The sequence below is a fragment of the Mustelus asterias genome, chromosome 3 (genome assembly GCF_964213995.1).
Source record: "Mustelus asterias chromosome 3, sMusAst1.hap1.1, whole genome shotgun sequence".
NCBI classification, from domain to species: Eukaryota; Metazoa; Chordata; class Chondrichthyes; order Carcharhiniformes; family Triakidae; genus Mustelus; species Mustelus asterias.
This window is the reverse complement of record NC_135803.1, coordinates 29,437,922-29,451,505: the sequence shown is the minus strand read 5'-3', so window position 1 is coordinate 29,451,505 and position 13,584 is coordinate 29,437,922.

Here is a 13,584-nt window from a genome sequence, read left to right as displayed (position 1 = left end):
TCCAAGTGGTATAGGTCCAATCAGAGTGCTATTTGGAAGTACGTTTCAGGATTTAGACCCAGAAACACTGAAGGAATGGTGGTGTAGTTCCAAGTTAGGATGATTAGCGGCTTGAGGGCAACTTACAGGTGTTGGTGTTGCCATGTGTTTGCTGCCCTTGCCCTTCTAGGTGATAGAGATCATGGAGGGGGGATTTTCCACGCACCTGCTGCATGTTTCTGGTCCATGGGGGGCACTTGCTGTTGGCTAGTTGGGGTCCTGCTGCTGTCAATGGAATTTTTCCATTGATTCCGCTCCACGTCTTCGGGAAATCCATGGCGGGGGTGAGCCTTCGGCGGGACTGGAAGATCCTGCTGGCATGAACAGACAGAAGATTTTGCCACATGGGTTTGGAAGGAGCTATCAATGGAGTGTTGAGCGTTCCTATATTATGTCTTGTATTACAGTGCCATTGTGCACTGATAGCAGAGGGAGTAAACATTTAAGATATTGGGTAGGATGTTCATGAAGTGGATGCATTGTCTTGGATGGTGTTAAGTTCCTTGAGTATGTTTGGAGCAGTAAGAGTTTTAACAACACCAGATTAAAGTCCAACAGGTTTATTTGGTAGCAAATTTTAACCTGGTGTTGTTAAAACTCTTACGGTGTTTACCCCAGTCCAACGCCGGCATCTCCACATTATGTTTGGAGCTGCATTCATTGAGGCAAATGGAGAGTATTCCATCATACTCCTGACTTGTGTCTTGTAGACGTGAACAGGCTTTGGGGATTCTGAAAGTGAGTTACTGGCCGCATGATTCCTCAACTCTGACCTGTTCTTGTAGCCACAGTATTTATATGCCTGATCCAGTTATGTTTCTGGCCAATGGCAACCCCCAGAATGTTGATGACTGAAACATGGCTAAGGGAGGGACAGGACTGGCAGCTCAATGTTCCAGGGTACAGATGCTACAGGAAAGATAGAACAGGAGATAAGAAATGGTATCAGGCAGGAACTTTCAAAAGTTATTTGGGGGAGTCTGTGGGAAGGCAAAGGGATGTCTGGTAAGTGGCAGGCTTTCAGAAGTGTGTTAACCAGGGTTCAGGGTAAGCACATTCCTCTTAGAGTGAAGGGCAAGGCTGGCAGAAGTAGGGAACCCTGGATGACTCGGGATATTGAGGCCCTGGTCAAGAAGAAGAAAGAGGCACATGACATGCATAGGCAGCTGGGATCAAGCGAATCCCTTGAAGTGTATAGGGGGTGTAGGAGTAGAATTAAGAGAGAAATCAGGAGGGCAAAAAGGGGACACGAGATTGTTTTGGCAGATAAGGGAAAGGAGAATCCAAAGAACTCCTACAAATACATATAGGGCAAAAGAGTAACAAGGGAGAGAGTAGGGCCTCTTAAGGATCAACAAGGTCATCTACGTGCGGATCCACAAGAGATGGGTGAGATCCTAAATGAATATTTCTCATCCATATTTACGGTTGAGAAAAGCATGGATGTTAGGAAACTTGGGGAAATAAATAGTGATGTCTTGAGGAGTGTACATATTACAGAGAAAGAGGTGCTGGAAGTCTTAAAGTGCATCAAGGTAGATAAATCCCCAGGACCTGATGAAGTGTATCCGAGGACATTGTGGGAGGCTAGGGAGGAAATTGTGGGTCCCCTAGCCGAGATATTTGAATCATCGATAGTCAGGTGAGGTGTCTGAAGATTGGAGGGTGGCAAATGTTGTGCCTTTGTTTAAAAAGGGCTGCAGGGAAAAGCCTGGGAACTACAGACCAGTGAGCCTCACATCTGTGGTGGGTAAGTTGTTGGAAGATATTTTGAGAGACAGGATCTACAGGCATTTAGAGAGGCAAGGACTGATTAGGAACAGTCAGCATGGCTTTGTGAGTGGAAAATCATGTCTCACAAAGTTGATTGAGTTTTTTGAAAGGGTAATCAAGAAGATAGATAAGGGCAGTGCAGTTGATGTTGTCTACATGGACTTTAGCAAGGCCTTTGACAAGGTACCGCATGGTAGGTTGTTGCATAAGGTTAAATCTCACGGGATCCAGGGTGAGGTATCTAAATGGATACAAAATTGGCTTCTTGCCAGAAGCCAGAGGGTGGTTGTAGAGGGTTGTTTTTCAAACTGGAGGCATGTGACCAGCGTTGTGCCTCAGGGATCAGTGCTGGGTCCACTGTTATTTGTCATTTATATTAATGATTTGGATGAGAATATAGGAGGCATGGTTAGTAAGTTTGCAGATGATACCAAGATTGGTGGCATAGTGGACAGTGAAGAAAGTTATCTCCGATTGCAACAGGATCTTGGTCAATTAGGCCAGTGGGCTGACGAATGGCAGATGGAGTTTAATTTAGATCAATGCGAGGTGATGCATTTTGGTAGATTGAACCAGGGCAGGACTTACTCAGTTAATGGTAGGGCATTGGGGAGAGTTACAGAACAAAGAGATCTCGGGGTACATGTTCATAGCTCCTTGAAAGTGGAGTCACAGGTGGACAGAGTGGTGAAGAAGGCATTCAGCATGCTTGGTTTCATCGGTGAGAATATTGAATACAGGAGTTGGGACATCTTGTTGAAGTTGTACAAGACATTGGTAAGGCCACACTTGGAATACTGTGTGCAATTCTGGTCACCCTATTATAGAAAGGATATTATTAAACTAGAAAGAGTGCAGAAAAGATTTACTAGGATGCTACCTGGACTTGATTGTTTGAGTTATAAGGAGAGGCTGGATAGATTGGGACTTTCTTCTCTGGAGCGTAGAAGGCTGAGGGGTGATCTTATAGAGGTCTATAAAATAATGAGAGGCACAGATCAGCTTGATAGTCAATATCTTTTCCCAAAGGTAGGGGAGTCTAAAACTAGAGGGCATAGGTTTAAGGTGAGAGGGGAGAGATACAAAAGTGTCCAGAGGGGCAATTTTTTCACACAGAGGGTGGAATGTCTGGAACAAGCCGCCAGAGGTAGTAGTAGAGGCGGGTACAATGTTGTCTTTTAAAAAGCATTTAGACAGTTACATGGGTAAGATGGGTATAGAGGGATATGGGCCAAATGTGGGCAATTGGGATTAGCTTAGGGGTTTGAAAAAAAAGGGCGGCATGGACAAGTTGGGCTGAAGGGCCTGTTTCCATGCTGTAAACCTCTATGACTCTAAGTTAAAAAATTTCTTCAGAGTTCCAGGTTACTGGCCTGGCCTCCTGAATGTATTTCACATCTTCTATTGCGGAGATGGGAATGCCTCATCTCACTGTCATTTACAGATCCATTGGGCCAGATTCTCCAACCTCACCTGCAGCTGGGATTCTCCAGTCCTGCTGCAGTGAACCGTGGTTTGGCCAAATTCACCATTCTTGCTGGTAATGACGGGGCGTGAATGGCCAGAGAATTCCGGACATTGGCTGCCGACTGATCCTTTCGAGTGGAAAATCTTGGCAAAACGAATCCACTATCTTGACTCCTTTACCATTTGCCTTGTAAAAGATTGATGGCGTTTCTGTAGCGTGTGTATTCATATACATATGGCCATGACCTTTACACAGGAAGTGATACGTTAGTGCGGGAGTGGCGACAGGAAGGGTGTATAAGAGCAGCTGAAGAGCTTATGGTGAACAGTTTCAGTTGTAATCCTTGCCATTACTGCTACACAACCCAGCAACTTTACAATTTCCATACCTTATATGGTAAATAGGAAAGTAACAGAACAGGCAGAGAGATGCAGTGCAACTGTATCTATGCCATATCTGCAGTATTGTGGGTGGGTGGGGCAGTGCAGTGAGGTGTGGTTGGGCTGGGGAAGCTGTGTCAGGGAAGAGGTTAGTTCCATTGGTTTCCTGCTGAAGTCGGCTGGATAATAAGAAGGAGATGATGTGGAGATGCCAGTGTTCGACTGGGGTAAACACAGTAAGAAGTTTAACAACACCAGGTTAAAGTCCAACAGGTTTATTTGGTATTTGCTACCAAATAAACCTGTTGGACTTTAACCTGGTGTTGTTAAACTTCTTACTGTAATAAGAAGGGGAGCAGGCCATTCAGCTCCTGAAGCTTTTTCTGCCATTGCAGGAGACCATGGCTGAAGTGCATCCTAAATCCATTACACTCCTTGTCTCCATATCCCTGAATACTCTTGTCTAGTGAAAATCTATCAATCTCAGATTTAAACTTCTTCATTGAGCTCGCATTTATTGGTTCTTGTTGGGGTGGTCCCTGTTAGGAATGGTGTTGCCGCATTTGCCGCACTGTCTGTTTTAACCCTTATAACCCTTATAAAGTGGACAAAGAATTGTGAGTAGACCATGATAGTAAAAGTTTTTACAAGTATATGAAAAGGAATAGAGTGGCTAGAGTGAATGTTGGACCCTTGGAGGACGAGAGGGGGGATTTAATAGTGGAAAACGAGGAAATGGCTGAGACTTTAAATAAGTTATTTGTGTCGGTCTTCACGGTGGATGACACAAATAGTTTGCCGAATATTAGAGATCGAGAGTTGGTGGGAGGGGAGGTCCTTAATACAATTACTGTTACTAAGGAGGTGGCGCTTGGTAGACTAATAGGACTGAAGGTAGACAAGTCCCCGGGCCCGGATGGAATGCATCCCAGGGTACTGAAAGAAATGGCTGAGGTAATAGCAGATGCGTTAGTAGTAATTTATCAAAATTCGCTGGACTCTGGGGTAGTGCCGGCTGACTGGAAAACAGCGACTGTTACGCCGCTGTTTAAAAAAGGAAGTAGACAAAAGGCGGGTAACTACAGACCGGTTAGCTTAACGTCCGTAGTTGGGAAGATGCTAGAGTCCATTATTAAAGAGGAAATAACAGAGCACCTGAATAAGAATGGTTCGATCAAGCAGACGCAGCATGGATTCATGAAGGGAAAGTCGTGTTTGACGAATCTACTGGACTTTTATGAAGATGTCACTAGTGCGGTTGACAGAGGGGAACCGGTGGATGTGGTGTTTTTAGATTTCCAGAAGGCGTTCGATAAGGTGCCTCATAAAAGGTTGCTGCAGAAGATTGGGGTACACGGAGTTAGGGGTAACGTGTTGGCGTGGACTGGGGATTGGCTATCTAACAGGAAGCAGAGAGTTGGGATAAATGGGTGCTTTTCTGGTTGGCAGTTGGTGACCAGTGGCGTGCCGCAGGGATCGGTGCTGGGGCCTCAATTGTTTACCATTTACATAGATGATCTGGAGGAGGGGACTGAATGTAGGGTATTCAAGTTTGCTGATGACATGAAGGTGAGTGGGAAAGCGAATTGCGTGGAGGACGTGGAAAGTCTGCAGAGAGATTTGGATAGGCTGAGCGAGTGGGTGAGGATCTGGCAGATGGGATATAACGTTAGCAAATGTGAGGTTATCCACTTTGGAAGAAATAATAGTAAATTGGAATATTATTTAAATGGAGAAAAATTACATCGTGCGACTGTGCAGAGGGACCTGGGGGTCCTTGTGCACGAATCGCAAAAACTCAGTCTGCAGGTGCAGCAGGTGATCAAGAAGGCGAATGGAATGTTGGCCTTTATCGCGAGGGGGATAGAATATAAAAGCAGGGAGGTCTTGCTGCAACTGTACAAGGCACTGGTGAGGCCGCAACTGGAGTACTGTGTGCAGTTTTGGTCCCCTTATTTGCGAAAGGATATATTGGCCTTGGAGGGAGTGCAGAGAAGGTTCACCAGGTTGATACCGGAGATGAGGGGTGCAGCTTATGAGGAGAGATTAAACAGATTGGGTCTGTACTCGTTGGAGTTTAGAAGGATGAGGGGTGATCTTATAGAGACATATAAGATAATGAAGGGGCTGGATAGGGTAGAGGTGGAGAGATTCTTTCCACTTAGAAGGGAAACCAGAACTCGAGGGCACAGCCTCAAAATAAGGGGGGGCCGGTTCAGAACAGAGTTGAGGGGGAACTTCTTCTCTCAGAGGGTAGTGAATCTCTGGAATTCTCTGCCCATTGAAGTGGTGGAGGCTTCCTCGTTGAATATGTTTAAATTACGGGTAGATAGTTTTCTGATCGATAAGGGAATTAGGGGATATGGGGAGCAGGCGGGTAAGTGGAACTGATTCGCTTCAGATCAGCCATGATCTTGTTGAATGGCGGGGCAGGCTCGAAGGGCCAGATGGCCTACTCCTGCTCCTATTTCTTATGTTCTTATGTTCTTATGTTAGTACACTAACATTTATTCACACAAAAATTATTAATCACTCACCCAATCGATACTAAGTTATCTTACAGAATACTAATGTTCAAGTCCAATACTAGGCCTTGACGTAACTTTTGCGTGACTGGCAAGTACCCAGGCAGATATTGGCCTTTATCCGTGAGTTGGTCTCCGTAGTCCTCTGTGTAGTCTGGTCCTTCGGTCTGGTCTGATATTCTGCCTCTGGTCTTCCTTCCTTCCTTTGGTGTGGTGGCTCTCCTCGTGCTGGTCATTGCTGAAGAAGCGTCATCCAGACTTGAAACGGGCTCTTTTCTCTCTCCATAGACGCTGCCAGACCTGCTGAGTTTCTCCAGCATTTTCTGTTTTTGTTTCAGATTCCAGTGTCTGCAGTATTTTGCCTTTGGCTTTCTATTCTGTTAGTTAAGTCATTAATAAATATGCTGAGTAGTTGAGGCCTTCTGACACACTGCTGGTTACTCCCTTTCCATGCAAGGATTTGCAGCATTTCAGTCATTGTCTGTGTATGAATTAACATCTACTGGTTTCCTTTTACAGATCTGGGTTACAGCAGCAACAATTCAAACTGAGCCTGTCACCACTAACCCAGCTGTTTACATGGACATGACTATAGAACATGTTGATATGTTTAATTCTGAGAAATCTTCATCAACCCGTCTGTCAACATTTTCACAAAAGCCAGGGTACACAACAATAAAGCAAAAGTTAAAAGCAGAGAGGACTGGTATCTATTCATTACTCGGTCATTCAAAGAAAACTAAATTTAAAACAAGAAGGGGTAAAGAGAATAATGCTTTCCTGATAACTACAGCACCATCAACACTGCAAGAAAACCAGAAAACAACGATTAAACCTTTTGCACCAACCCCCCGAACTAATACACAGAGAGAAAACCAGACATCAGTGAATACAACTTTCCCATCAACCAACGAAACAACTGAACAGAACAGAAACCAAACCTCACCATCACCATCACTTAATGTTACAACATCAGCTCCCACGACCAAAATGCAGAACAAGACCTCGCCCAATACAGCAAAGCCTGTAACCTCCGGAGGCCTGACAGGTACAGTAAGAAATTTGAGCAAGGAGTGAAATATGTATTCTAGGATATGCATTTATTTCATCTGTTCTTTTTTTCTTTCCAACAGAGTGCCAGTTCTTGTGTTTTGCTGAATGTCTATTTGTAGAACAATCTGTACCTGTGCTGTCTGATGTTTGGCCAAGTTTTAACTTAGCAAATGTGCACCTTCTTTCTATTTCCTCTGCTGTTCATTTTACTCCTTTTGAATCACTCAACATCCATTTCTTGTGATTAAAATCTCTTTCACATCACTTTTTCTTGACAACTTTGTAGAATGTTTCAGACTTTTGTCAGTTAATGCCAACTTAGCCAACATTAAACCATCCTCTGTTGAGAACAGCACCCTCGAGAACTTTAATTGTGTCCATTTTATTTCTACAGGATGGGCTGGTGTTCACATTGATTATTTTACTGTTGTATTTGCTCCTGGAAAACACATCAATAAGATTATCCACCCCACTATGATCCTGGTATTTCAATGGATTCCAGATTGTTCTAACACAAGCTGCACGTTATTCACATCACCTCAAATCCATACCAAATAATTGAATGAGAATTGCAGAGTCTTTGGAGTTCTGAAGAAGGCATTCAGCCCATCAAATGGCACTGGCTCCCTGACAGTCATAGAGACAAATAGCGCACAGAAAAAGGCTGCGCCGGTCAAAGATAAACCACCTAACTATTCTAATCCCATTTTCCAGCACTTGGCACATAGCCTTGTGTGCCTTGGCATCACAAGTGCACATCTAAATAATTCCCTGAAAGAGCATTCTACTTAGCCCCATTCCCGTTCCTTATCCCCATAACCTTGCACGATCTTTCTTTTCAGATAGCACCCAGTTCCCTTTTGAATGCCTCCATTGAAGCTTCCCTCCATCACCCTCTGAGTGAAAACAATTTTTTCTCAGATTACTTCTACTCCTTTTGCCAATTATTTTGAATCTGTGCCCTGTGCCCTCTTATTCTTGACGCTGTCTTGAAAGGGAACAGTTTCTCACTATTTTCCCTGTCCATACCCTTCAGGATCTTGAATACCTCTATCAAGTCTGTTCCCAGTGTTCTTTTCCCCAAGGAAAACAGACCCAACCCCTCCAATCTATCCTCATAGCTATAGTCCTTTATCCCCGGGATCATTCTTGTCGTGAGCCGACAGGTAAGTGGAGCTGAGTCCACGAAAAGATCAACCATGAACTTATTGAATGGCAGAGCAGGCTTGAGGGGCCAGATGGCCTACTCCTGCTCCTAGTTCTTATGTTCTTATGTTCATATAATCTCCTCTTTTCTCTCTCCAATCCCTTCACATCCATCCTCAAGTTGGGGACAAAGCAAGCAGTCCTCAAGCCATTAATTTTGCCAGATTTTCCACTCAGACAAGAAGGTAACACGCAACTCCTAAGCTGGGTTGCTACCTGGAAGTGTTGGTTTACTTGTAATTTTCTTTGTTCTTTAGTGACTTTTAAGGGGCGTCTATGCAAATACATGAATAGGATGGGAATAGAGGGAAATGGTCCCCGGGGGAAGAGTAGGGGGTTTTAGTTCAGTCGGGCAGCATGGTCAGTGCAGGCTTGGAAGGCCGAAGGGCCTGTTCCTGTGAAATAATTTTCTTTGTTCTTTGTATGCTGCCCAAAACTGGATGCAGTATTCCAGATGAGGCCTAACTAGTGTCTTATACAAGTTCAACATGACCTTCTTACTCTTGTACTCAGTGTCCCTATTAATAAAGCCTAAAATAATATATGCTGTATTAACTGTTCTCTCAACATGCTCTACCACCTTTGAAAGAAGCCTTACTGTAGTTAAATGAGGATACCACTTTAAACTGACAAAAATTATAGCTGTCACTATACAAGCAGGAACAGCAGAACTAAATCGCTGAGATTCTTACATAGATTTCCACACAGTATGAAGCCACGAACAGGCCATTCAGTGAAACCAATTCTGAACTGTTTGTGCTCCACATACGCTTCCTCCCACTCAACATCTTCTCCCTTTATCAGCATATCCTTCTCTTCCTTTCTCCCTCATGTACTCATCCAGTTTCTCTTAAACGCATCAATGTTATTCACCTGATCTACCCCATGTGGTAATTAGTTCTATATTCCCATTGCTCTCTGGGTAAAGACGTATCTCCTGAATAACTTATTGGATTTTGAGTGTCCATCTTATATTTAAGTCCTCAGGTTTTATACTCCTTCATAAGTAAAACTATACTACTTTATCAAACCCCTTTATAATTTTAAAGACCTCTATTAGATATTCCCTCAGCCTTCTCTTTTCTGGAGAAAATGCACTAGCCTGTTCAGTCTTTCCTTTCTGTTCAGACATCTTCCAGTTCTCTGGTTCCTTTACCTTGGTCTTGTGGTACCAAGACCAATAATATGCACTGTACTTGAAGTACGGTCTGCCCAAGGTTCTATGTAAGTTTAATACCGTAAGAAGTCTCACAACACCAGGTTAAAGTCCAACAGGTTTATCTGGAATCACAAGCTTTCAGTTGAGTCTCATCTGATGAAGGAGCAGTGCTCCGAAAGCTCGTGATTCTAAATAAACCTATTGGACTTTAACCTGGTGGTGTGAGTCTTCTTACTGTGTCCACCCCAGTCCAATGCTGGCATCTCCACTTCATAAGTTTAACACAACTAGCCTGCTTTCCAATTCTATTCCTCTAGAAATTAAAACCAGTGCTTTGTTTGTGTTATCACTCTGTCTGCCTGCTTTGCTACTTTAAGTGATTTGTGTATCTGAATCTTTAGATCCTTCAACCAAATTTAGGCTCTTATTTGCCAAGGAGAATATTGCCTCTATGTTCATCATACCAAAATGTACGATTTCGTACTTACTGAAATTGAAATTAAATTGTCATTCTACAATGACAAACCCATTCTACAATGTGGATACCTAATTAGTAATCTTTTGAAATCCACTTCATCTGCTCCAGTATACAGGTCTACTATATCTGTTCCCTCTTGAAAGTATTTGATAAGTTTGGTCAAGTATAATCTTCATTTTTGGAATCCATGCTGACTATTCTTTATTCATTTTTTCCATAACTGCTTTGAAAGTTGTGTGTGTTATAATGACATAAGTGCACCAATCGCTCATAAGGGATTATACAAAAAGTTTGTGGGTTCATTTATTAATTTGAGACACATGTGAACAGATGGATAGAAGGACATGGACAGAAAGCTTGAGGACATCAGAGCTGTGTGCATGTGCTCTGCTCCAGGCCAAAGTGAAACTGAAGCTGAATTACATGAAAGTGATTTCATGCTGCTATCCCTTAAAGGCATGTTTATAACATTGAGTAAATCTATAATTATATTTTCTACCACTAATATTAATCTAACTAGTTTATAATTCCCTGAACTTGTTTTATTTCCCTTTTTAAATATAGGAATAAGATTAACTGTCCTTTGACAATATTCTTTTTTCTAATGAACTAACACCTCTGCTATCTTTTCCTTGACATATTTGAAAGAATTGGCCATGCACCCATTCACCATTGTTCAACATTTGGTTCCATTCTTATTTATTCAGTCATATCCAAAGGGTCATTTGCAATGGTTTCTCTTTCTGCTCCCACACTGTTACTTCTGACATTTCCAACGATCTTTTCTTATTCATGGCGAAAAGATTCAAGTACAGGAGCAAGGATGTATTGCTGCAATTATAGATGGCCACACCTGGAATATTGTGTGAAGATTTGGTCTCTTTATCTGAGGAAATATGTTCTTGAACTAGAGGGAGTGCAGAGAAGGTTTACCAGACTGATTCCTGGGATGGCAGGACTGACGTATGAGGAGAGATTGGGTTAGTTTGGATTATATTCGCTGCAATTTAGAAGAATGAGGTGGGGGGGTGGGGGGGTGGGGGGGTGGATCTCATTGAAAACATAAAATTCTAACAGGACTAGACAGGGTAGTTGCAGGAAGCATGTTCCCAATGGTGGGGGTGTCCAGAACCAATGACCACAATCTGAGGATACATAGAAAATAGGAGCAGGAAATGGCATTGAAATACCTCCAGAAACACAATGCTGATTCTACCTGTGGCGAGCCATAGCCTACTAACACCAAAGCTTTGTCATCTCCTACAGCTCTCTTCGTTTCATTCTTTGTAGAACTCCATCTCCTTGCAAGCTCAGGATTTTCAGCATTACTGTTCCTCTTGCTGTGGGAAATTTACCACTTCGGAGTCAGACTTGGAGGTTCAAAAAACAGTTTTATTTCGGACAAAGCTTTGGGAGAAAGCACCGGTACTCCGCAGTACTTGGCAGCTACCTTCTCAACTACACAATGGTAGTTGAGCATCTTTTATACTTTTTAGATAATAGACAGTATGGACATTAGCCATTAACACATTAACACATTAACACGTTAACCCAAGTTGAGTAGACAGATATGGACATCGACAGTTAACACATCGTTACAAGCAGACAGGTACGGACATTGACAGTTAACACATCATTGTACATAGAGTGGATATATTTATGCAGTTATGTCCTCTATCAATGACTGGTTTCGATATGTACATTTATGTATTTATGTCCCCATCAATAGCTGATCTCGTTACATTTATGCATTTATGTCCCCATCAGTGGCTGATCTTGTTATCAAACTCATTGTTCTGGATCTGCTCTTATCTCAAGTCTTAAAGTGCCTCAAGGTCTGACCAGTTTCCTGCAGCAATTCAGATACTGCAGGTTTTAACTCTTTGTGTAATGTCTGTGCCCAAAGTCAGTGCCTGTTAATGTTCCTTCCCAGAGTCCTTTTTGTTTGCCAGGTAACCATTTTGTGTCCATCATTTTAATTTCACCATAACAGCTCCCCCTTTTGGTCAGGAATATTATTTAATAATCCACAGACCAACAACAGCATCATCTTCACAGGTAGCTGTTCATCGTCTTCTTTCTTTCCTTGTAGCTTTCGATGTCTTCAGGGGTTCCCATCATGTATTCTTCCTCGATGGTTACACTGGCTCCTGGCACAATTCGTGTCACCATTACTTTGTAACAGACATTAAGGCATCCAACAATTAGGCAACAGACAATTACTATTGCAATGAGAATGATCAGTCCATGCATTAAATAGGATCCCCAGGATCCCCCCACTAGCCATTCCAGCCAGCTACTGCCTTTCTTGGGTCCTTGTCTGAAATGATCAAGCTGTTTTCTGATGTTATTAATGACTTGGGTAATGTTATAGGATTCGTCTGTGACATGGGTTATGCATTTGTCTCCTATGATTCTACATACTCCCCCTTGTTGTGCTAACTGATAGTCTACTGCATATTGTGTCTGCTGTGCGTACAATCTCAATTCATCCATTTCTTGGTTGACAGCCTCCAATGCTTTTGATGTGCTGTTTCCCAGGACTGTTAGTCCACAGATTATATGATTCCTATTTTTTGCACAAATTACTCCTGCTGCCCCCCCTCCCCAAGAGATAGGGCTCCAAGGAACCCGTATCCCAGTGATGAACCAATTGTGCCTGGGGTTTCCCAATCAGCGCAGAATTCTTTGCTGATAGCCCGGGTTACTATCTTTCTCCGGATATGCCCCTTCTGAGGGTATGGAACAGTGAGTGGTCCTATTGTTCCTACTGCAAAAAGGATCGGGAGGGCTGGTGTTGCTGTCGTGTAGGTACCGTTGAAGAGGAATACAAATCCTTTCTTTGCCCCGTAGCATTTAGTGTCCTGATTATTGGTTTGTGTATACCGCCAATTGCTTGGTTTACTTGACTCCCCGTTTGATCCCACCACCTGGTAAGTATCAAACGGGTGTGTCCATTCGGCTGAGCTGACATGAGTCCCATTACACTGTCCACAAATGAGCTGCCTCCCCGCGGTTACATTCAGGCATTTCTGCTCATCACAGGTGCAAGTAAACTGACCTCTATTTACCCGACAATGCTGACGGACATACTGCGTCTGTACGCAGGAATCATTCTTGGGGACCAAGGCATGTGCACATCCTCACCCCTGCCCCGTAAAACAAAGCGGATAGCTTGCATTATCCGAGCAAGCTCTTCCTCCCACCTGTTGGAGCCCCCTGCACACAGGATCTGTGGGATTTACAAGTTCCACACATCTTCCCTGTATACCCCTTTTATATTTGCCAATTTGTCCCTTACAGGGTGCGTCTAATGTATCTACTGTATATAAGTCATGGGGGGTCCACCCAGGGGTGGCCACAAATAGGGCTTCTACGGATTGGGCTAACGGGTAACATACAGTTCGATTCCCGTGTAAGCGTATATGAGCCTTGTAAAATAGGTTATCCTCCAGCCCAGTCAAGCTTACAGTCGCGACAACGCAAAGTAATACAGTTACATA